Source organism: Meriones unguiculatus, chromosome 7, assembly GCF_030254825.1.
Source record: "Meriones unguiculatus strain TT.TT164.6M chromosome 7, Bangor_MerUng_6.1, whole genome shotgun sequence".
In the NCBI taxonomy this organism is placed as follows: domain Eukaryota; kingdom Metazoa; phylum Chordata; class Mammalia; order Rodentia; family Muridae; genus Meriones; species Meriones unguiculatus.
This window is the reverse complement of record NC_083355.1, coordinates 89,260,492-89,283,734: the sequence shown is the minus strand read 5'-3', so window position 1 is coordinate 89,283,734 and position 23,243 is coordinate 89,260,492. Positions and strand designations below refer to the sequence as shown.

Here is a 23,243-nt window from a genome sequence, read left to right as displayed (position 1 = left end):
GGCATCAAATTCATCCTGCTTGGTGCCTTAACCCACTGAGGCTACATATGTTGTTACACTACCCCAGCGGGTAGGCATACCATCGCAGAGGTGCGCTGATTTTTTCTTCTAGTGGAAGCAATGACCTTCCAGTGGCCCACTGAGAAGTCTCAGCTCTCTGTGATCAAAAGAAGGGATCCACAAGGCCCAGCCACCACGGACTAAAGAGGTGCAGCCGCTCTTGTCTTTGGCCCCCTCGCCAGCATGCTCTCAGAGATTAGCAGAGCCCAACTACAGCAGGTTTAGGCACCGTTCCCTGCTATAAAAATATGCGCCTTTAAAAACTATTTACAATCTTGGACTTCTGAGTCCTATGTTACTTATAATTCTGTAATCATCGCAGGGCTTTCAGGAGGTGCTATTAAGGGGCACTGGCTATTCAGGGCGTCCAGTCACCTTTGCTCCATTTCCCCCTCTGTTCCATAACACGCAAACTTCACCTTCCCGAAACAGAATTTAAAACAGATCTGAGGGAGGGAGTTATGCTCCCCGCCTTCCTTGTCCCACAGGACCAGCAGACTGGTGAACTGAGTACCTCCAACCACACCCATATTGTGGGACTCCTTCAGTCACAAGGACAAGCAGCAGGGTGGCCCAGTGGACAATGTCCACTGTGTTAAAGTGAGGAGACTCTAGCTCTGGCTTCAATTTTTGGGCATCCTGACCAACGCAGCTCTGCCATGGGATATTTGCAAGGTGGCTTCTGTCAACAATTCCCAGAAATTCAGCCTGCAGTCTTTTCCTTTTCCATTTTATTTTATTTTACTTTATTCTGAGGCAGGGTTTCACTACATAGCCTTGGCTGGCCTCTATGTATGAGACCCAGAAGGCCTCAAACTCACAGAAATCTGCCCACTTCTGCCTCCAGCATGCTGAAATTCATGGTCCGCACCACCACAGCCAGCCACTCTCTCTCTTTAGTCCTCTGAACACTTCACTAAACTGGCTATCTCCTTTAATAACTCACTTTGTCTACATCGGGGATATCTTTGTATCTGCAACTAAAATTCCTGGCCAATACATGTAGCAAATGTTCCTTCCACCATTTCCACAGATGAAGACCTGAGAGGGAAGGAGGCACCCACGAACCACCCCTGACTCAAGTTCTTTGTCTAAACTCGGGGTGCATATCCACAAGCCGCACTTCAAATCTTTCCTTATATGTACCTTCTCATAAATTTCATCACCTCTGCCATGCAGGGAGGAGAAAATGGTTTTTGTTTAACTAATTTTCTATCAATAAAGAGCGTGGTGAGAGCAGCTTGGCAAGACATATGAGAACAGGATACAATAAGCGTCAGTCCCTGCACCACTCCAAGTTTATGGAGAATCCTGCAGCGTTAGGTAGCGCTTTCAGAACGTTCCCTAGTAGCAGGCATGGTGATCTAATGCTTATGTGTGCCAAGTGATCAGCGCTCCGTGCCAAGGCATAACTTACTTCACGAGGCAGCAGTGAACTTTTCACTCATTTCCCTACCCCTCGGGGAAAAGGTAATCACATAACCACTGACACATCAGACAACTAAAACATGACACTATTACCTAACACCAAAAGCAGACTGAAAACGTCAGGGAGCAATCATACATGCTCAAATTCTTTCCTTGGTATAGAGAAATTAAGTTCCATAACACCAGTTCGCTGAGCCAGGAAAAAGAATTGGCTGTTAGTAACACTTCTGTGAAACAGTAACAAACTCCTACAAAGGACATTTGATTTCTCTGAGTAATCAAGTCCTTTGTGCTATCAAATGGCACAGAGTATTTTTCAGGGAATACTCAAAGTCAACCTTCCTGAAGGAGTACTTGGAAACGTCTGAAGCCAGTTAACGACGCCGACACTCCTGCAGAGGGCTCAGGGCCCTGCCAACTCGAAAGTAGGTGTTTATTCTACAGGAGGCAGACATAAGCATGGGTGAAGCTATGCAGACAATGCTGCTAATGTGAGGGCCGCACCAACCAAGGGGCAGGAGGCCCTCAGAGCAGCGCTGCCCTTTTACCTGGGACGGTGTCCCCCAAACCTGCTAGCCCAAACTGTTTTCATCACAGACCACTGGCCACTAGCTCTGGTGACAAAAGGAATAAGAGTGTGCTCCACTATCCCCCAAGAACGGGGCGATCGATCCAAGAGGAAAACTTAGAATTGGGCTGCACCAAACCTAAGAAACAACCAATTCATGGGAGCTGAAGCAGACGAGTTGCTGACATGAGTCCGAGCTTTACTGTGAACACATGTGTACCATATGTGTCCTTTGGCCCTTTGACTGGCTCTGTGGCTCTCTCTCAAGAAATTAAGTATTTCCAGGCTAGACATGACACAATGGCCAACTTTGAATGTTTTTATGCGTTTGTATCTATCGTTATGCCCTAATCGTAATCAGCCTTTTAAAAAATTATTTATTCAGTTTTATGTGTGTGTCCACCAGGTGCATGGAAGAGCCCTTGGATATCAAGAGAGAAGTAGGATCCCCTAGAAACGGATTACAGATAATCACGAGCCACCACGTGGTGCTGGCTGGGAACCAAACCTGGATCCTCTGCAAGAGCAGCAAGGACTTCTAACCACTGAGCCATCTATCTAACCTCCATATTAGCCTTATCCCAAGTTTAAGGATATGATACCCATTTATTAATAGCATCAAAATGAGGGGCTGGAGAGATGGCTCAGAAGTTAAGGGCACTGGCTGAGCTTCCAGAGGTCCTGAGTTCAAGTCCCAGCAACCACATGGTATCTCATAACCATCTATAATGAGATCTGGTGCCCTCTTCTGGTGTGCAGGCATAGATGCAGGCAGAACACTGCATACATAATAAATAAATCTTCTTAAAAATTAACATCAAAGTGAAAAAACATAATGTACTATAGTGATTCCTCAAGCTGCTGCTCAGACAAAATCTGCACTTGTAGGTCCTTGGAGAAGTGACAAAGAGTTTGTTAACTACGCCACAAAGCTAAATGTACACAGTTTAGGGGGCTGCTCAGTAGTCACCGTTGAGCCTTTGCCATTCTTTTGGCATTCAAATGGCCCTTTCCACAACAAAGCCCTCAAACTCACAGCCCTACATTGGGGTGGGCCATGAAACATTGACAAAAGCAATTTCTAAATACACAATTACCAAAAGTAAGTAAAAAATTTTAAAAAGCACTACTGCAGGCATTCAGTTATTATGTAACACAAACGCTGGTTTCTGTACTCCCATACCTGGTTGCAAACCTTGTTCTGATAATCTCCTGTCTTAATGTAGTATAAACTCTACTCCCCAATGGTCCCTTGACATGTCAATAAAGCAGCCCACAGCCAATCGCTGAGCAGGGGAGAGAATAGGGCTGGACTTCCAGCTAGGGGAGGAGGAGTCAGAAGAGAAATGGGGGATTCGGCCATGGCAGAGATCCAGGACACACCAGCAGAGAGAGCTCAGCAGGAAAGCTACAAAGTACAAGTATCCTGGGATATTTGCTGGGAGGAAACCAGATTAGCCTAGAGGGTTAATAATAGAGTAATAACTACTCAGTTCTTGTGTTGTAAAGCTTATGATAAACAAATATAAAGAGTCTCAACTACTTATATAATAGCCAGGTTAAGAGTGAAACTAAAGAAACCAACAGTTACATTAAAAATAAGTGTAACACACTACAGAATGAAAGTGTTTTCCACACTGTTCAACCTACTGCATCATGCAACTTTACCACAGCCTTGGCTACGACTGCGCATGCTCACATACACAGACTGAATGTCCAGCCACACAGTACCAATAGGTACTAAACTATCGTACTGCTTCAAACCCTCAGTGTTTTTTTACATACGTACACTTCGCTGCTTCTATAGAAATATGACGGTTTAATTACAGAAAACAAAGACTTTTCGTATTTTCCTAACATTATCCTTCAGCATTTACATACCAAACTTGTGTGTCTGTGGATTGTATTGTTAGCAGGTTTGATTTAAAAACTGTTGTGCTGTTGTTCCTTGTCCATCTGAATGGATACTGAGGCCCCAGGACGACACAGCTCTGGGCTTGTCTGTGAGGGCATTTCCTGAGGGGTCTCACCATAACACCTGCCCTGAATGTGGGCAGCACCATCTCCTAGACCGGGACCCTAAACCAAAAAGAGGATGGAGGCGGTGCTGAGGCCCAGCGTGTGATGTGAGCAGCTGCCCACACCACTGCCGCTGTGACTTTCTGACCACGATGGATATGTCAAACTGCCTCTGTCAGGTACTTGTCAAAGCAACAAGACCTGAGTCAGGAAAAGCAGCCAGTGAAGTGTGACCCGGACTAGGACAGAGTTCACAACAGTTTCTGAACCGGCCCTGAACACGTTTGTGGCATTCTGTCCTATGTATGTAAACTGGCGCTCTCGGCACTGGTGACTGTAAAATCAGTTACCTACCATCCATCAGCTCTGAAAACCTGAAGACACGCTTGCCTTGTAACAGCAAATACTCAGCCAAGAGTGAACTCTTTACATAAAAATAAAAACATCAATCCCATTATGACTCAAGTTTGCTTTCATCTTTAAAAAAAATAGTAAAATTACATGTATACCAGAGCATTGTTTTAAAATGAATTTATTTATGATTTACTGTCAGGTGTTTGCATTACTTATTTTATATGCAAAAAGATCTTCTGATGTCACAAACAAATTTCAGGTAGAAAAGAGGGCTGAGTATAAAAACATTTTTTTAAAGCTGCTTTTAACTTGCTGGAAATATTTAAATTACACCATGATACAAGAGCTCTGGGCACCATGGCTGACCTCTGCAGCTTCCCATCTCCAACAGTCCAACTCCCTCCCTCCAGACACAAAACTCAAATCTACCCTGCCTTCTAATCCATCTCTCAGGCTGTGTCTTTATGATCTGTGTGTATGTGTGCTACACTTACAAGGTTTTGAAAACCACTGTCATCATTTCCATCTTACTCCTACTACCCATAAGTCACACTGGATATGTCAGCTTTCCATGGCTATTACAAAACACCGGACACGAGCCGCTTAGGGGGAACCTCCCTAACACACTTTCAATTAAGTCCAGCTTTTATTTTCGTATTTATTATGAACTCTTTTCTCTTGTGACCATCACTCAAACTGACCTTCCTGAAAGAAGTAGAAAGACATGTATGAACCTTTAAAAATCATAATTTTGATGAACCCAGTCACGTAAGCCCACAAATCATGATGCTATTTATAAGAAATGTCTAGAATGGGCAGGTCTCTAGAGACAGATAGTACATTGTCTGCTTGGGGCTGAGGGGTAGAAGAACAGGTGTGAAAAACACTAGAAGAAACTGGACTGATTATACACCATGTGAATTGCGTATTAATAGCTGCCTTAAATCTGGCCTCTTTCCCAGTTATCAGCTTCTCTAGAAGCTGCCTCTACTTTTGTCTCTCAGCATTATTTGCACCCATCCATCCAACCAGAATTTGGCTGTTTGGGGCTTCCCGCACTTCTTTTTATAGATCTGGTGGCCTTGGAAACATGCCGCCTTTCAGAAATGTAGGCCGCCAGAACCTTACACAACTTTAATGGTGATTGAATCCTGAAACAAAATGGCCACTATAACCCAACTTCTCAGTACAAATCAGCCCACTTTCCAGAATTACCAGTAGTTAGGGCTTCTCACCAAATGTCCTCCTATATAGGAGCTTTGTGGTTGCCATTTCCATTTCTACAGAAGGTAATACTGTAATACTCCATCATAAATGCTACATCAGATTTTAATCTTTGTAGTTCGGAGGTGCATTTAAAACTAGGTTCTAAGAACACAGAGTTCCAAAAGATGTAGGCCTAGTCTTCAAAGTTTAATGGAAGAAACAAACACAAAAGTTTAACATGTTCGGTTAATCTTGCATGGATTTCCTCCAACCTGGTTCTCAAACAGATCTACTTTATCAGCTGAGCTTAATCTCGTGGACATGGCTCACTCCTTTTGAATCGGTGGACATGCCCTGCACACAGGACTACTCAACTGCTGAGTAAGTGGATAAAAGAACTAAGCGCAAAGAGAAACATGTCTCTCTCATGTTGTACCTACCCAGCCTGCCCTCTTCACCTCTGACAGTTACAAATCCCACATAAAATTAAACCAAAAATAATAATAATAATAATTTTCCAAACTCTTCCTTCTTCTGATCTCTTTCCTCCTCCACCCATTTGTTCAGCTACCCTACTGGTTATATCCCCCCTCCAGACACCCAGGAAAAGCATGCAGGGCTCTAGCTGGTCTTCATGGTCCCGATTCTCCTTCACCATTTCAATCACCTGAGTCACTCATCATCACGGCCTCCTTTTCAAAAGCAAAAATAAACACATGGGTACAATGGAATTCAGTCTGTGACTAGACAATGTCTGAGTGCCACTGCCTCTAACACAGAATACTGTGACTCAGACAAGCAACTCAGCTGCTACATCCATTTCTAAAGCTACACTATAAAATGGAAATTCCTAGATTTGATGGGCATATTGTGAAAACTGGTTTATAACAGACTGGGATGGTGTGTGCCTGGATATACGTACATTTGTTTGTTTGTTTGTTTAATATTCCTTTGCTGGGTTCCCCAACTTAAACTCTCCCAATCTTCAACATGGACAGACTGCAACCATTAACATTGTCTCACACTCTGTCAAGGGATGACTCTGTTCTACTTCTCCAGGACAGGGCAAATAAAATCAGTGTTTGAGAAAAGCATCTGGAACACCAGCAACCATCTCCACAAAGTTCTAGAATGCACTTGTAATTCAGAACTGCCTCACAGGGAAATCCATAATCAATCAGTCCTGCTCCTGGCTGTACTTGCTGCCTGATGTGTGTCTTCCAGAGACCTCTGAGGCAGCTACCTAACAGTCACCCCAACAAAACACCAGTTTTCCCTGAGAGACTTTCCCTCTTCCCCACCAAACAGCAGCACAAAGCTCCCTTTTCACTGGACAAAGCTCTGGGTTGGCTTGCTCTGGCAGCCATTTTTAGTCAGGAAATATGGCGATGAAGTGCTGGGCTTTGGGGTCATGCAAAGAAGACAGCTTTTTTCTTCTTCATACTTTCCTGTATTTTCCAAACTGTCCACATGACCTTTGCACTGTTTTCATGACAAGAGAAAGCAAGACAGAGCATGGGTTCCTCTGTCTCACTTCTTCCAGGGCTCTTCCTGAGCTACAAGCAACTTGAGGACACAACACTCAGCACCGGCCTCACCCACAGCCCACACCTGCCACAAACAAGCTCAGTACGTGTTGAGTTAATGATAAATATTAGGTAATGTCTGACTCGGTAGACGGACAGTGAGGTGGCCAAGCTGTGCACACGGTTCTTCCTTAAGGTCCATGATTGCTGTGCTTCTACAGCATTTGAAAGGCTGAGAGGTCAAAAGACTGAAGTCTTCCACTCAAGACATGACACCTCCTCAGGCAATCCACTGTTCAGTCTTGGTAGACCAAGAACAAGACTGTATATATCTTGCTACAAAATGGAGCATGGGGAATTGAATTCATTAAGTCACATCAGGGATCTCTGCCATTCAGAAGGCACATCACGCCCCTGTTCAGTCACCAAAGGTTAACAATATCCTCCAAAATTAATCTTTGTTCCTAAGATTAAATAGGACTAAAAACTAAAGCAAACAGAGGATTAAGATAACACCAGCCCAGACTTCTTATTAAACCACCAAAAAGCCTTATCTAACAGCCCAAAGCAGAAAATCTCCAGGAATGACTTAATGTAAAAAAAAGTCTCTAACATTTGCTTGGGAGAAGTGAGGCAAAGGCAAGTGTAAGGAGTACTCTGCAGCACGTGAAGCCTGTGGCTACACAGAAATGCACAGGGAAATGGTCCAAAAGCCAGCCTGTGCTGGTGTCCCTTCTCCCTGCTCTCCAGCCTGTGCTGGCGTCTCCTCCCCACACCTAGGCCCAGACTAGTTGTTTCAGTTCTCTATGATCAACCAAGTTCACATTTCCTAGAAGCTAGGGCTGCGTTCACACCTGGTTTTGTGTTTTCAATTCCTTCACCCCCATTAGCCTCTCTGCATACTCCTATATACCTCTGCATATTTCTAACATGCCCCAGGCTCTTAGAAGACAACCATTTCAAAACAAAGCAGATGCTGAGTTGATGGTAGAATGGTAATCTTAAGGCCAAAGGTAGAAGTCAATACAGGATGACAGGCAGCAGCCATACCAGAATGTACAATGCAAGATGAGAAACCAAGCATTTCATTGCAAAACTAGATGCCTCAAGTTTCCAGTCTCGCTTGAGCTGAAAAGAGAAAGTTTTCTAGGGGGAAAAAAAAAGTCCTTATTATAATAAATTCTGTTAAGATTTAAACTTGCTTCACCACAATTACAAATATTTACATTCCACCTCGCTGCTCATACTGGAAACTGTGCAACCCAATGCCGTGAGCTTCTGCAGTGTGAAGTCCACTGTGAGGACGCTCCCCCACTCTGTGAACTCAGCTGGCCAAAGAAGGCATTCAATGACTCCTACCATGTCCCCCCTCAATACTGTACCCAAGACCTTTCTCTAGAAGTTTGAGATATTTGCTCTTAACCTTCTACCTAAAAGTTCATTGTCTAACGCCTGATTTTCCTTACTGAAGCCAGCAATAGATGGCGAGAGGGAAGGAAAAAAAAAAAACACTCCTGTCAACAGATGAGTGTCCGAAAGGCAGTTGAGTACCCGAGCCTTCATCACTAAGCTTCAGGTTCCTCATCTCCTAAGTGTTCACTGAATCCATCTCAAAAGAAACTTCACGTGGACAAAATATGACGGGTGAAGAACAGAATCTAACATAGGACAAACCTGTTGGTGGAGTCTGGGAAAAGATGTTAAATGTTCACACTGACAGGCCCAAGTCCCACACAAACTGGGAGTCAGGGCACACCAAAAGGTGACTCATATGACAAGTCTGAGAACTCCTGGTCATCAGAAATTATTTAAAAAAAAAAAAAAAAAAAGGTGGAACAATATGAACTAATTATGAACTACAGTCCCAGCTTAAAACCATACTAGGAAGACAGACTTTCGCTGGAGAAATGGGTGGAGAGTGTGTTTCATCAGCAGGATCCAGTATTTAATACAAATTACTAGCTTAGTTGCCTGGGTGGTCATAACTACCCTATTATATGTAGACAGACTTTCTGGCATTTCCAGCAGGAAAACACGCTGTACTCATACAACCAAAACACACTGAGACAACTGTATTCCCAGGGGATGGCTGCACGACTGCCAATACAGCTGCTCCAGCACACGCTGACGTGGGAATCCAGGCGCCTGGTTTCTGTTCACAGGGATAAGATCCATCCTGCAGGCCTGGGACAAAGATTAAGAATAAAGTGACCTGAGTGGATCCTCGGCCACTGTGATCAACGTTAATGTTGACTTAGAAGCAACAGGCTCCTGCCATGAAACAACTGAACACTAGGTGGCTCCTTTTCGGGCAGAAGATTGATAAGGATAAAACATACAATAACAAATCCTCCAAGCAGCCAAATCACTAACTGAAGGCTAAAATGTCTGCCAGCCAAGGATGAACGCCTAAGTAGTTGCTCCTCTGGGGTGAATAAAGAAGGGGCCCTATCTTCTAAGAAGGTGTACCCAGAAAGAGATCAGAGGGTTTCTCTCACTATCTGCATGCCCCTCTAGGCCCTACGTCCCTATGTTTGTGGACAAAGCCACAAACTTTATCTGCATGGTCTTACAACACAAGCGCAATCAAACCCCACAAGTCAACGAGATGCTCATGGCTCTGAGGACTAGGAGCATCAACTGACTGAGATGTTTCCAAGTGACCTGACAGACGCTTCAGTGTGAACTCCCAAGGCGGAAATGGAGGATGTGTGTACTTACAATGCCTCCCAGGTGATTCTGACACTCACAGGGCCTGAGAACCACTGACCCAACTGACCCCTGGATGTGGACTCTCAAGGTCCCTTGCAATGACCCTGTCCACATGCACTCCAAGGCGTGAGTGCCTATTACTCCTGCAGGGAACTCCTTTCTGATGTGCAAACATGTGTCTTCATTTTCGTTGTGTCCTACACTAGGAACTCTGTACTTATTACATGCTGGGGTTTTTAAGCATATGGCAGAACAAAGTGAAATTCAGAAAGAGAACATCTCAGGATGAGCCATAGTATCCAAGAAGTTCTCAGTGAAGAGGTGGGTCTTAAAGTATGAGAACAAATGATCCAAATTAAATTGGAGTTCAAGTTGGGAGTGGTGGCACACACCTGTAATCCCAGCATCCCACAGGCAGAGGAAAGATGGGAAGCAGTTTGAGGCCAGCCTGGGTTACATGGCAAGAAAGAGCTGAAAGCAAAGAGGGCTGTTGGTGACTGTGCATACTTTTTAAACTAAAGAAAAGAAAGCCTGAAAATACAACTAGAAACAGAGAACAGAGAAAGGTTCCAAGGAACCAGAATGGCTGGTAAAGGGGAGAAAAGCTGCCCAGCATATAAGAGCAGAGACAGTCCTTAAAAAACGATGAAATCAAATAAGCAGGAAAGAAAAGAGGCAACCAGCTGGTCACAGAAGCAGGAGTGTGGGTTGGTGCACACAGCATTACAGACACGTTAGCTGCAGGGAAGCACGCGTCCCGTTAGTCAGAAAAGCACACTGGTGGGAAAGGAGATGGCCCAGCCACTCACATACAGAAGTGAAGGGTTGGCTCTGAGGGGCTGGCAGCAAAACAAAGAGAAAATGTTGAAAACAGGAACCCATTCACAGGGAAGAAGGGTAAGGCGTGGTCACAGGAAGGTGAAGGAAGGGAAGGTTCGCTGACTGTGAGACGTGGCTGAAAACCTCCAAGTGGAAACAAGGAGCAGCTCTGAAGACGGTGGGGGCTTAGCTCTAGAGGCAGCTTTTTCTGTTTAAGAAAGCCCCAAAGCTCACTCTGTCCCAAACACAGTACCGGGAAGCTCTGCCCTAGTCTCTGGTCCCAGCACAGGCTGCAATTTCTGCATCAGCACACAAGGACTCTGTATTTTTGACACCGTAACAACACTACCAAAAGTGAAGTGTTTATAAGAAATAAGGTGAACTTTAGCCAGATGTGGTGACCCTGCCTTTGAGCTCAGCACTCTGGAGACAGAGTCAGGTGGAACTCTGTGAGTTCAAAGCCAGTCTAGCCTATAAAGGGAGTTCGGGACAGCCAGAGCTACATAGTGAGACACTGTCTCATTAATAATAATAGTAATAATAATAATGTTTTGATGGAGCTGGGCTGCAGATGCTGGTCACCACACTCAGCCTACTACATATTTCCATTTACAGGGAACACACAGACTAGGCAAGTCTATAAAGAGCAGTGATGAGGAGAGTGGGTAGAGATGGGGGAAAATGACAAGTGATTGAAAATGGGTTAGGAGGTCTTTTCTAAGTAATGAAAAATGTTCTATTTGTTTATGGAGAGAGACATCACACAACTCTACGGATACACTAAAAAATGCTAACTTGACAAATTAAAAGGGAAAACAGAATAGTAAATGATGATGCAAAAGAGGTGTAAGAAAAAACCTTCAGAAATACATAAATTAGCACTATAACTTCAAACATTCAGAGAGCATCTCACAAGCAAAAACCACTCTGCACACAAGCGATGGTAACAACTGTCAGGTGATCTGGAAAACCTAAAGGGAAATTTTAGGGAGACTAAGTCAGCTCCTTGTAAGGCAGAAAACAAGTATGGAAAAGACTGAACAATTTAAACACAGATCCCTTTATCTTACAATTGCTCTAAAGCCTTTAACACACACTTCATACACAGAAAGGCTTTTCAGTGTTTGTGGTAATATTATACTAGACACCAACAGTTTCTTGGAAGCTGAAACAAAGTAATATACAGAAAGCCAACTCCAGGTAGAACAGATTATGTACCTCAACAATTACTAAGCAGATGAATGGAGCCATCTTATAAATTTGAGGATGTAGGGGCTAGAGAGATGGCTCAGCAGTTAAAAGCACTGGGTGTTCTTCCAGAGGACCTGAGTTCAGTTCCCAGCACCCACATAGCAGCTCACAACTGTCTGTAACTCCAGTTCCAAGGGATCTGACACCCTCCAGGCATATATGTAGGCAAAACACCAATGTACATAAAATAAAGATACATTAAATTATTAAAAAAATAAATCTGAGATGTAACCAAAAGCCTACCAAAAAGAACAGTTTTCTTGCTTCACAGACACCAGGGAGCACCCTAAATAATTTCTCCCTCCAAGACACCTACCTAGGCACAGTTCTCACCATTCCATGCTGTCCCTCACCATTAAAGCCATCACTGCTCTCCCCACTCACCGTTAGTGCTCCAACACTAGGTTCATCAATAATGCACTGCATGACCAGACCCTCCTCGGCACCTCCCATCTTCTCTCTCTACATCCCGGCACCTACAATGGCAAAACACGGGAATGCCCAATAGAATCTTGATGGCACAAGCCTACAGTCCTAGGTACTCAGGGGCAGCCGTGGAAAGACAGCAAGCTCAAGGTCTGCCTGGGCTACAGAGGGAGTTCAGGTCCAGCATGACTGATGCTCAAACTCTGAGGACAACAACAAGCATCACCATAGTCTACAACCATGCCACGCTGAAAGAGCCAACCTAAGGAGAGCATCGGTCTCTGTCCAAAACTGCCCCAAAGAACCAAGAACCAACCTGTCTAAACTGACAGACAACTCTTGGGAAGTTACCTATTTTTTAAACGTTTATTTTATGTGTATGTGTGTGTCCAAGTGTTAGTATGTGTACCCCATGTGTGCGGGAACCCACATATGCCAGAAGAGGGCATCTGATCCCCTGGAACTGGAATCAGGAACAGCTGGGAGCTGTCGTGTGAGTGCTCCAAACTGAACTGCGTCCTCTGTGAGAGCTGTAAGAACTAACTCCTAAGCCACCTCTCCCACTCCAAGGGAAGGTATGGACTAAAAACACATTTACAGCTTCCTCTAAGGAAACACAGCTAATACACTCAAAATACTATATCACAATATAATACTGGTACTGTTTTTTCTTTTTAACATTTATTTAATTTTTTATTAATCTTTTATTACAATTTATTCATTTTGTATCCCAGTTGTGGGCACTGGTGCTTTCAATATCTTTATTTTATCTCAAATTTTAAACCAATAGGTCCAAATGTATTTCACATGGCATCAGCCAAAAAAGAAAAAAAAATACAGTAATTGGAAAACAAAAAACAAAAAACAAAAAAAAAAAAACAACCAACTAGCAGTGATATAGATATTCTGAACTGAGGAACATGGAGAGCAGTCTTCCTAGTAAATCTTCCCCATTAGACTATCAACTATTAACCTGCCTAACTTATGAAGTCCTACAATAATAAACCATCCAGGAAATAATACATTTTCTCTATATAGTATCTTTCCACTTAAACAAAGTTCCTCTGGTCAAAGCTGTTTCTTAAGAGGCAGGTCTACACCCCACCCACGTAGCCTCCCTGACTTTATGAAGAAGGAAGCTCTGTGACAGCCTGGAGAGCCAAAATAAAAGTTCCCCACAAAGCTGTCCAGGGCTCAAGGACGGATGCAGAAGAACCTCTCAGCAGCCCCTGAGCCGAGTGGTTCCACAGATCCCAAAGTCTGTAGGACAGCAGTCAGCTTCCCAGAAACAAGACAGCCTTTCCTGCCTTCACTTACCTCCATAATTCTGAGAAGGGTAGATACTTCCCCATTTCGGAGATAAGAAAACCCAAGTTTATGAGCACTGAGACCAGCCCAAGGCCCACTTGATGTCAACACGCATCTCACGGCTGACATATACAAATCTACTCAGAACTTGAACTCCCCACCCAGACCTGCTCCTCCAGTCGCCTCCTTTGGTCCACGGCACCTCTGTTATGCCAGCTGCTCTGGTGAGAAGTGTCATCCCTGACTGCACACCTGCGGGACACATCACCTCCCCAGTAACCAGGTCACCCCACATACACACCCAACGCCCAGCCTCTGCTCATGACCCCTGCTTCTGCTATCACATTCCTTAGAGCACTACCAGAGACTGCTTCCACCCACACCCTCCCAGTTCTATGAACCACTCTGTCCTTTGAAACACAGCTTTCGGGGCTGGAGAGATGGTTCGGAGGTTAAGAACATTGGCTACCCTTCCAGAGGATCCAGGTTCAAATCCCAGCACCCAAATGGCAACCACAACCATATGTAAGTCCAGTCCCAGGAAATCTGACACCCTCTCTGGCCTCTACATGCACATACATAAAAATAAATTTTTAAATTTTTTAAGTAACTAAAAACCCAACTTTATGCAGACCCGCCCCCCGTGTCCCCCCTCACCCAGGGTGCCTGTTGATACACCCCTCTGAGAGAATGGGTGTCTTCCATCTACAAAGCGCTTGAGTACTGTTCACAAGTAAAGGAAAGAACAGCAGCCAGAATCGCGTGTAGCGTGCAGCAGAGCCAAGTCCAGAACAGACCTTCCAGTGTTCTTTGGCCACAGTGAGACCAGATTTACAGCAGCCGACAGACACCCTTCCCTCATGGGAGGAAACCCTTACATTTCACTTAGCATAGCTGAATCTTTTAATGTATAATCAATACTATGTCCCAACAACAAATTAAAATAGAGATGGTGACTTCACAAAGACACAAAATCTCCCACTAGGTGGTCTGAACAAGGAGCATCTGGCACATGGGCAAACGCCATGTTGGTCGCAAAGCTCAGGCAGTAAGACCTCCAGTGTGGCTGCATTTGGTGACCACAAGATCTCAAGAGCGCCATGCACAAGCAAGCAGGGCTCTCAAAGACTCAGACCAGAGCACCCAGGAGCCAGCTCTCACACTAGGTCCTACCAATCCTAGAGTCTCCTGGGTGATACCAGTAACAGGAAAAAGGCTGGACTCAAAAGTGCTGATCACCGAAATGGCCTGGAAAGAAACCTCTCAGAGCCAAATCTAAACAGTGACGATTTCTGGATCGGAATAAAACTTGGTTAGTTTAAAGTACTAACCATCACAGAATCTTGATAAAATGTCTTAAGTGTGAAAACAAAACAAACAAAAAAACTAAATCTCTTTCTGCAGAGCTTTCAAAATGTTTCTAGTATCAACCACTCAAATCCTTAAATCTCATTAACTACAACAATTAACCCCTACAACATTAATAGCAGGTTCTAAAGGAAACTTGATTCCGCTCAACCCCTTCCCTGTTTCAAAGAAAAGGATGCTGTACAGCCATACAACAGCAACAGGCTTGTTAGATGAACAAATGCAAGACTAAGGTCTAGCCGGCTGTGGCTCTTCCGCCAGCGGACGGGGAGACCCAGGGCTGCCCAGAACCAGGGAAGTTTCTAGGTTCTCTTAGAATGGGCTGGCTATGGGAGTGGGAGAAACCTAGACCTGAGGGCCTCCTGGGTCCTTAGGGAAACTGTCGCCAAAACATACTACAGGCAGTTTCCTTTAGTTTTCTTAATTAGAAAAGCACCTGATAAAATAAATTTGGCCAAAATGTATCTTCTTGGAAACCAGGAAACAACACTTATTTTTTTCCCCTCACATAAAGAACATTAAATATGGAGAACATTAAATATGGACAATCTTCATAATAAACAGCTGCAGCTGTCTTGTGTCCGAACTAAAACAGGTAACTTCACTGACTGAGCAAAGGCTGGAGAGGTGACTCCGTGGTCAAGAGCACGACCTTTTTCGATAAACAGAACTCTGCTGAAGACCTGGGGGCTCATTACCTTTCATCTCTCCAAATGAAATTTCAATGGCCCCAGAAAGCTGTATTCACCTGGTTGTCAAGCACAGGCCCGAACGTCACACAAAGCCACTTTGGAAAGCAGCAAGACACAAACACCTACCAAGTGTCTTCCAACACTCACACCTGTTTTCCTGGTGCCTGGACCTTGCTTCGATGCACTAGCCATGACATTCCAGATGGCCTCCCCAGCGCACATGCCACCCAAGCTGCTTCAAGCTACCGTGCTTTGACTGCTTCAAGCTACTGTACTTTGAAAACAGCTCCAGAACAATCCCACCAAAGCAAGTGTTAGGCTGTCAACAAGCCTTCCTGTGACCTTCAAGCACTCCAGGGCTCCTACCCACTGAAACATGGCTTCCTTATACAATGCCACTCTTCCTTTACTGCTGCATATTAGCACTAGCACTAAGGTCCTAATTTTGAAATAAGAATGAAACTGTGAAGTAGCATAACTGGAGAGAGAGTTAGGAACTACAGTCAAGCTTGGGCACGGTTCTCCTACACAAATGAGCTAGGGGGTCACACCCCCATCCCCTTCACCACCACACATACCCACACACCCACCCCTCCCACACACAGATCAAGAGCTGGCTACTTGGAAGTCAGAATCCAGTAAGCCGACTAGTGAGCTCTTCTGAAGTCCTCAGCGGAGCTTCAAAGGAAGAAAACATGATCAGGTAAACATGACAGCTGTTTTTCTCAGTCTTTGGTGACAAGCAGCATGGCAGCATACAGTTCGGAGAGGCGATGCTAAGCAAGTCCTCTACAGCGCCGAGGCCACAACTCAGCCCTTTGTTAGCATATAAGGAGATACCGACTTCCCATTTAGTCCTAGGGACAGAAGGTGGCTCAAGCAGTAAAACTGAGCAAAAGTCTTGAACATCCTCTCACAGGGCCATCCTAATTAATACACAGACCCCTCTTCCTTGAAGACAGCTCAGTACCAGCTGCTTCTCTGAGTGCATGGAGGAAATGCAAGGGGCTTATAATACACTAAGCTGAATCCTACTGTTTATTATGTAAAAACATTCATCACAGAAAGGCAACATAGGAGGCTTAGGTAAAGGACACTAATCAGAGTTGAGAGCGTAGGTCAGCTGGTAGAGTACCACTGCCTAGGAATGGTGAGGCCCTGGGTTCTGTCTTTACTGGATGAGGAGGAGGTGGAAAGTGAAAGAAGAAAGAAAGAACCGCTTATAGACTCTCAGACTGCAGGAACATGAGCAGCTGGCACACAGCCCTCTGCTTTTAGATTTCTCAATAGCTATCTTCTGAGATCAGAACTCATTATAAAAGGAAGCAAGGCTCTGAATGAACCACAAAAACAATCAATGGCTGCACCTGTTCACACTTTGGTAAAGGGCTTGGCCCAAGGAAGTAAGAAGGAACCCCAGGAAATTATGGGGGGATGTTCTTTCAGCCCCAGCAGTCCCTGAGTGACCCCTTTGTTTGTAAAAACCAGCAACTCTCCATCTCTAAGCCAGCATTCCTCAGAGAGCACAGTCTCTCATCTACCATTATGTAATTACCTGTTTCCCACAGCTTAAAGTCAGGCATACTACAAATCTAATTAGAGAGAGAGCTGCAGCATAAGTAACCAATTAGAACCCATCTCAGAAGCTCTCATCTCAGACGTCCAGAAAAAACTGTCACCTTCCTTACAGTGCACCACCTCCACCCTAATGTTCCTCCTGCCTTTTTGGGGTCATCTTTCTAGGTCTGTAAGAAAACACATTCACTCAGGAAGCATGGCAGGCAGATCTCTGTGAGTTCAAAGACAGTCTGGTCTGCAAGTGAGTTCCAGGACAGGCAAGGCGACACAGTGAAACCTTGTCCCAAAAGAAAGTCTCTTTGCATCTGGGACATCTTGTTCCATCTGGACAGAAGAAATGAAGAAGGACAGAGGATGAGATGAGAAGGCAAGTTTTCTCTCCCTCAAAAAATGCACTGGGATGCTTTGCCTTACCCTCTTGGTTACAAATTAAGACTACACTGTGTCCCTTGCTCAAACCACCTGTGTTTAAGAGAGCTGGAGTCAGGGGAACTGTTCCCACCTTCCCCTGGCTCACATACCAGAACTCATCAAAAGCCCAGCCAAAGGCATGAGCTATCGTTTAGGAATAATCAACTTAAATGTGTGCCTGAAAAACAAAGTATTATACAAGTATGTCTTGTTTTTAATTATGAAGGCGTAACAAGACAACTGTGAAAGCAAACATGCCATAAGGCCAATCACCAACATGCAGAAAAGCAGAAGTGACTGCCTGCGTTTGGACGATCGGCCTCAGGAGACACAGCACGTAAAGCAAACCTCTCTGTGAACCCTGAAGTAAAGCACTGTTTGCTCTCCCTCCATCCCCAGGGACAGGGACAGCCGCTCTCCTAGTCTGCAGCCAGCAGGGATGTGTCTCCCACCACACACAAGCCTGCCGGGTTTCCCAGAGAGGGCTCCCACAGTCAGGAACTGTGGCACATGCAACCCTCCTCCCATCACCCAACACAAACCCCTGCAACCCTTCTACAGAGCTGACTGACAAACTAAAGGTTGCCACTGTCCCAGAAACAAGGCGAGCACAACTCCTTTCTTTTGCAAATGAACTTAAGGGAAGGGAAAGATGGACAACAAGAAAGTTTTACTTTTCTAAAGAGCATCAGGACACTAAGGGGATAATAATAGAAATGCCTCCATGCTCTACTGTGCAGAAATTTTAATTTATGGTTCCTTTTTCCATAACTTAGCTATCTGAGTAATTCCACAATTTAGGCACCAAACTCAACATTGATGTTATTTTCATAGCTGTTCAACTTTAATGTGGCTACTATTTCCCTCAGCTTTGCTTCTCCCCTATTTTAGTTATTTAAAAATCACTGACTACTTAAGTATAAGAAAGAAGAGTAAACAAACTTCAACATGGTCAGTAGGCAAAAAACAAAAGCTGAAGCAGAGGAGCATGTTTAAATCAGGAAGCCCAGTTATCCTAAATGCTGGCTATATCTAGTTCTATAACATACAAATCATGTCAACTCCTGAAGCCAAAGGAACTGTGCTCAGAGTCCCTTCTAGTTTCAGCCACCCATGAACCTGTTCATCAAAGGGTTAGAAAGTGCAACTGCAAATGAGACTTGAGCTACCAAGTATTTTCACACACACATTCTGGCTGATTTCTGTAGCAAAGCTAGGACACAACTGTGTGCTCAAGCTGCAGCACATGACAGTGGGCTCGGGAAGGGGTACAGCTAAGGTCAACCCAGGCAGAAACTAGCAGAGCAGACACTGGATATCCACACGTTCTAAAGACAAGAATTTCAAACTTTTCAAATAAGCTGAAAAATCAAAACTGCCTCATACATAAAATCTGGGACATGGGGGTATCCTCACCCACCCTGAGATGTGGATGTGAACCCAAAGTCCCCTGAACCAACAGCTCCCTAAGGCCAAGAATAACGATGCTCATCACTGGAGTCACAGAAACCAAGAGAAACAACCCAGACGGTGGCACTCAGTAAACACTGCTTGACTCACAAGACTCAAAAGGGAAATTACAAGAAAAAATTGTTTTCAAGTTTTGAGATTCACCTTCTGTGATATGAAATGAAACAAAGAAGCTTGCTCCATCAGAGTTGAAGCAGGGGTGGAGTTGGGAGCGTTGCTATTCCAATCTGGCTAGTGAACCAAAAGGCTCAAAACAAGGTAACCTAAAAACCTTCAGAATAGACATGCCATGTGTGCAATGACCGGACCTTTAGTAATAAAAGACAAACAGGCAAGTGACATCACATAAACCTTCTACTAAGTTGGCCCAAAAATCTGATCTCAGGTTTTGGTTCCACTCATGCTGCTGTCTGCGCTCGAGGAGATCATGTAGCCCTGGGTAAGATGATCAATCCTCACTCCGAAAGGCAAATGGGATAGACATCAAAAGAGGATGAAAACAGGAAACAGGACAAGAGCCTACCACAGAAGGCCTCTAAAGGCTCTACAGGGTAGCAAAGCAGATGCTGAGACTCATAACCAAACTTTGGGCAGAGTGCAGGGTATCTTATGAAAGAAGGGGGAGATAGAAAGACCTGGAGGGGACAGGAGCTCCACAGGGAGAGCAACAGAACCAAGAAATCTGGGCACAGGGGTCTTTTTAGAGACTGATACAGTCCAACCAAGAACCATGCATGGAGATAACCTAGAACCCCTGCACAGATGTGGCCCATGGCAGTTTAGTCTCCAAGTGGGTTCCCTAGTAATGGGAACAGGACTGTCTCTGACATGAACTCAGTGGCTGGCTCTTTGATCACCTCCCTCTGAGGGGGGAGCAGCCTTGCCAGGCCACAGAGGAGGACAATGGAACCAGTCCTAAAGAGACCTGATAGGCTGGGGTCAGAGGGCAAGGGAGTAGGACCTCCCCTAATTGTGGACTTGGAGAGGGGCATAGGGGGAGAATAGGAATAGAGGGTAGGTTTGGGAGGGGACCAGGGAGGGGCTATAGCTCCCTGTAGGGGGATACAAAGAGAATAAACTGTAATTAATTAAAAAATTGTAATAAATAATAAAAAAGAGATCATTTAAAAAGTCATTGACAGCTGGAGGGGAGCAGGGGTGCGCACGACTTGTAATCCCAGCACTCAGGGAGGCAGAGGTAGGCGGATCTCTGTGAGTTCAAGGACAGCCTGGTCTACAAAGTGAATCCAGGACAGCCACGGCTACACAGAGAAGCCCTGTCTCAAAAAACAAAACAACAACAACAAAAAATCATTGATTAAAAATTCAAACTGCAACTGAAAATACAACATATGTTCACCTTAATGCATTCAACCCGGATCCCAGAGATCGTAACTGCTGATCTCAACCCACCCTCAATCTACAGCATGTTGATGAAGCTGATAGGAAAAAAAATCAAGTGAGGAGACTATATCAATACTATACATGTAATTCAAAGCAAACATGAAACAAATATAAAATCCAGGAAGTACTACTGAAAAACTCAGTCAAAAAAAGAGCTAATCTCAAGATATCATTTTGGTGACGTGCTGACAAATAACTCCCAAGAGTACAAGTCAGCCTTCCATAGAACCTTGACAAGGAGTCACAACTATAACTGCTTGACAGTCAAACCTAAGAACTCCAGGATCCCAGGACTGTGACAGGCCCTGAGAACTGCAAAGTGGCTAACAGCTACACCTACTGACTGTGTCTAGCCACTTGCTAAACCCGTTCGTTCTCTCAGTCAACTGGAGAAATCTAATTAATGATAGTCAATTGCAAGAATCCTTTTAAGTGCGAGGTAAGAAACAAGTCTTCAATGACACAGAAGCAAGTCAGCATTCCAAATGTCTTATTTACCCCAACCATTTACGTTCAAACCATCACCTGGGTCATTTCAAATCACTGCTGTTAATGCCTTAGTATCAATAACATATTTCATGGGAAAATGCTTCAGTAATAATATTATAGTTAATAACTGGGTTGTCACCTCATAGTTGTACACATCAGTGACCATAAACTTCTTAAGTTAAACCTTTTAACTGCTCTGCATAATCCTATCAGCTTTTTTTCCATCCTGGTTAAAGGCAGCTTAATTGCAGCTTTCGGGAAAGGAAAAGGGGATATGGGAAAGTCGTTAAGCCAAGATACAGAAAATCATTCCTGACCCTGAACGAGGTTGCAGGAGCAATTCGGTAGGGCTTAATGTTGTGGCTGTCCAAAAGACTCAGCCAGAGAACCTTTGCCTTGGGAGATACCCCATTAGAGAAAGCAAGAGAAAGTTGACACTTAACTCCCACAGAGCACCAGTATAAAAAAGAATGGCTTTAAGACTCTGAGTCAGAGTTTCAACATGAAAGGCTGGCTTTATAGAGGAAACGCCAACCCCAGTTCATCCAGATAGACCTGGAACCTGATGAAAGTCGACACCTCCCTCTGAAATTTGCATCGCATCACTGGCTCGAGTTTAGAAACATAATCGTAGACCAGGCAGTATGAATTTCAGTGAAGGCAGCCTCTCAACTGGCCGTCAGGAAAAATCAATTCTACAAAGCTCCGAGGCAGCCTGGGAGTTAGTTAGCCGTACCCGAAAGCTTCCCCTTCCAAGAGGAATGCCAACAATCCAGCACAACACCTCCCTTGAAAACTAGCTATTTCCCGTGCCTCTGGTTTTGGACACGGCGAGTCCCGATGAAATTTCAACCTGCCCAACACGGTTACTTGCCCACATCGAAATGCCACGGAGCGATTTATGAACCTGGCAAGTAGCCTTTAAGGTCAGGAGCGAAGTTGGAAAGGGCAAGGGGAGAAAAAGTTCTTTATACGGCAACCTCACGCCTCTCCAACCCTCGGAAGGTTTACTTCCTCCAAGAAACGGAGGTTGGAGCATCCTCGGATCTCAGCCGCCAGGATCCCCCAGGAGGGAAATTACCGCCCTCGGGCCCGCAGCCGAACCTCTCCCTACCCCAACATCAACCCACTGGGCCTTACCCCCTCCAGCACACCTGCAAAACGATGACTGGGTGACCGGCGGGGAAGGGTCTCCCTGAGGAACAGGGAGCCGCAGGGTGAGTACAGCCACCAGGAGGGGGACGCGGGGCTCCGGGCCTCTGGGAGAACAGATCTGGATCCCGAGGTGCGAACGCGCGCGCGCGCCGGGCGCGGTGGAACGCAGACTCGCCCCCGCCGGGCTCCGGGATCGCGATCCCCAGCACGCCACCAAATCGGAAATCAAACTTTCAGCGGCAGCGAGCGTCTAGCGCCGGGCCGCGACTCCCTAGCCAAGGACAGACAGCACGGGGGGTGGGGAGCACTGTCAGCAGTGCCTCCCCGGCCCCCACTCACAGCCCTGGCCCCCCGGGGTCACTTACCGCTTGGCCTGGGCTTCCCGGTGCCGCCGCGCGTCCGTGGTGCGTTGTCCCCGCGCTCTCCCTAGGGAGAAAGAGAAAGCGTGCAGACGGTCGGGGCGCGCTCGCTCGCCGCCTCCTCCGCGGAGATCCGAGGCTCCGAGCGCCCGGCGTAGGAGCCGCGGGGGCGGGAATCAACGCGGCTCCCCAGCCCCGCTCCGAGGGCTAACCCGCCGCGGCCGAAGTGACCAGTCCCCGGGCATCAACTATTGTGCAGGAGCCCGGGCCCCGGCTCGCGCCGAGCCCCCATCCCGCCCGCCGGCTCCCGCGAACAAGCGCCCGGCGCCCGGGGAGCGTACCGGCGGCGGAGCTCCGCGCCGGGCGCGGTGTGAGGGGAGTTGAGTGGCCGCGGGGGAGAGGACAGGTAACTGCCCACGGGGGGGATGGGGAGGGGACAGGATCAGCGCGGGCACGACGCGGGAAGGGAGCCCGGGGCGGCGGCGACGGGCGCGCTGCGGGAGGCGTCCCAGGCCCACCCTCCCTCCCCGACCCTCCCCACCCCAGGACTCGGCGCCGCACTGACTTTCCGCTCACTCGCTCACGCGCGTACTGAACTCGCTCACAAAGTTGCCGGCGGTGGCGGCGCTGCACTGGCCCT

At 45.9% G+C, this 23,243-nt stretch overlaps 1 protein-coding gene across 10 annotated transcripts in view; it reads right to left on the bottom strand.

Moving 5' to 3' along the window:
• Positions 1-23,243, bottom strand: part of Sipa1l1 (signal induced proliferation associated 1 like 1) — a 290,762-nt gene extending 267,519 nt beyond the window's left edge. For 7 of the 10 annotated variants that reach the window (XM_021653798.2, XM_021653855.2, XM_021653864.2 and 4 more), the window contains exons 1-2: positions 23,169-23,243; positions 22,610-22,670 (exon numbers count right to left, since the gene is read on the bottom strand). The gene's annotated coding sequence lies outside the window, so the exon portion shown is untranslated. Of the gene's footprint in view, positions 1-22,609; positions 22,747-23,168 lie in introns of those variants that run through there. The other 3 variants (XM_060387799.1, XM_060387800.1, XM_021653815.2) reach the window with 3 other exon arrangements.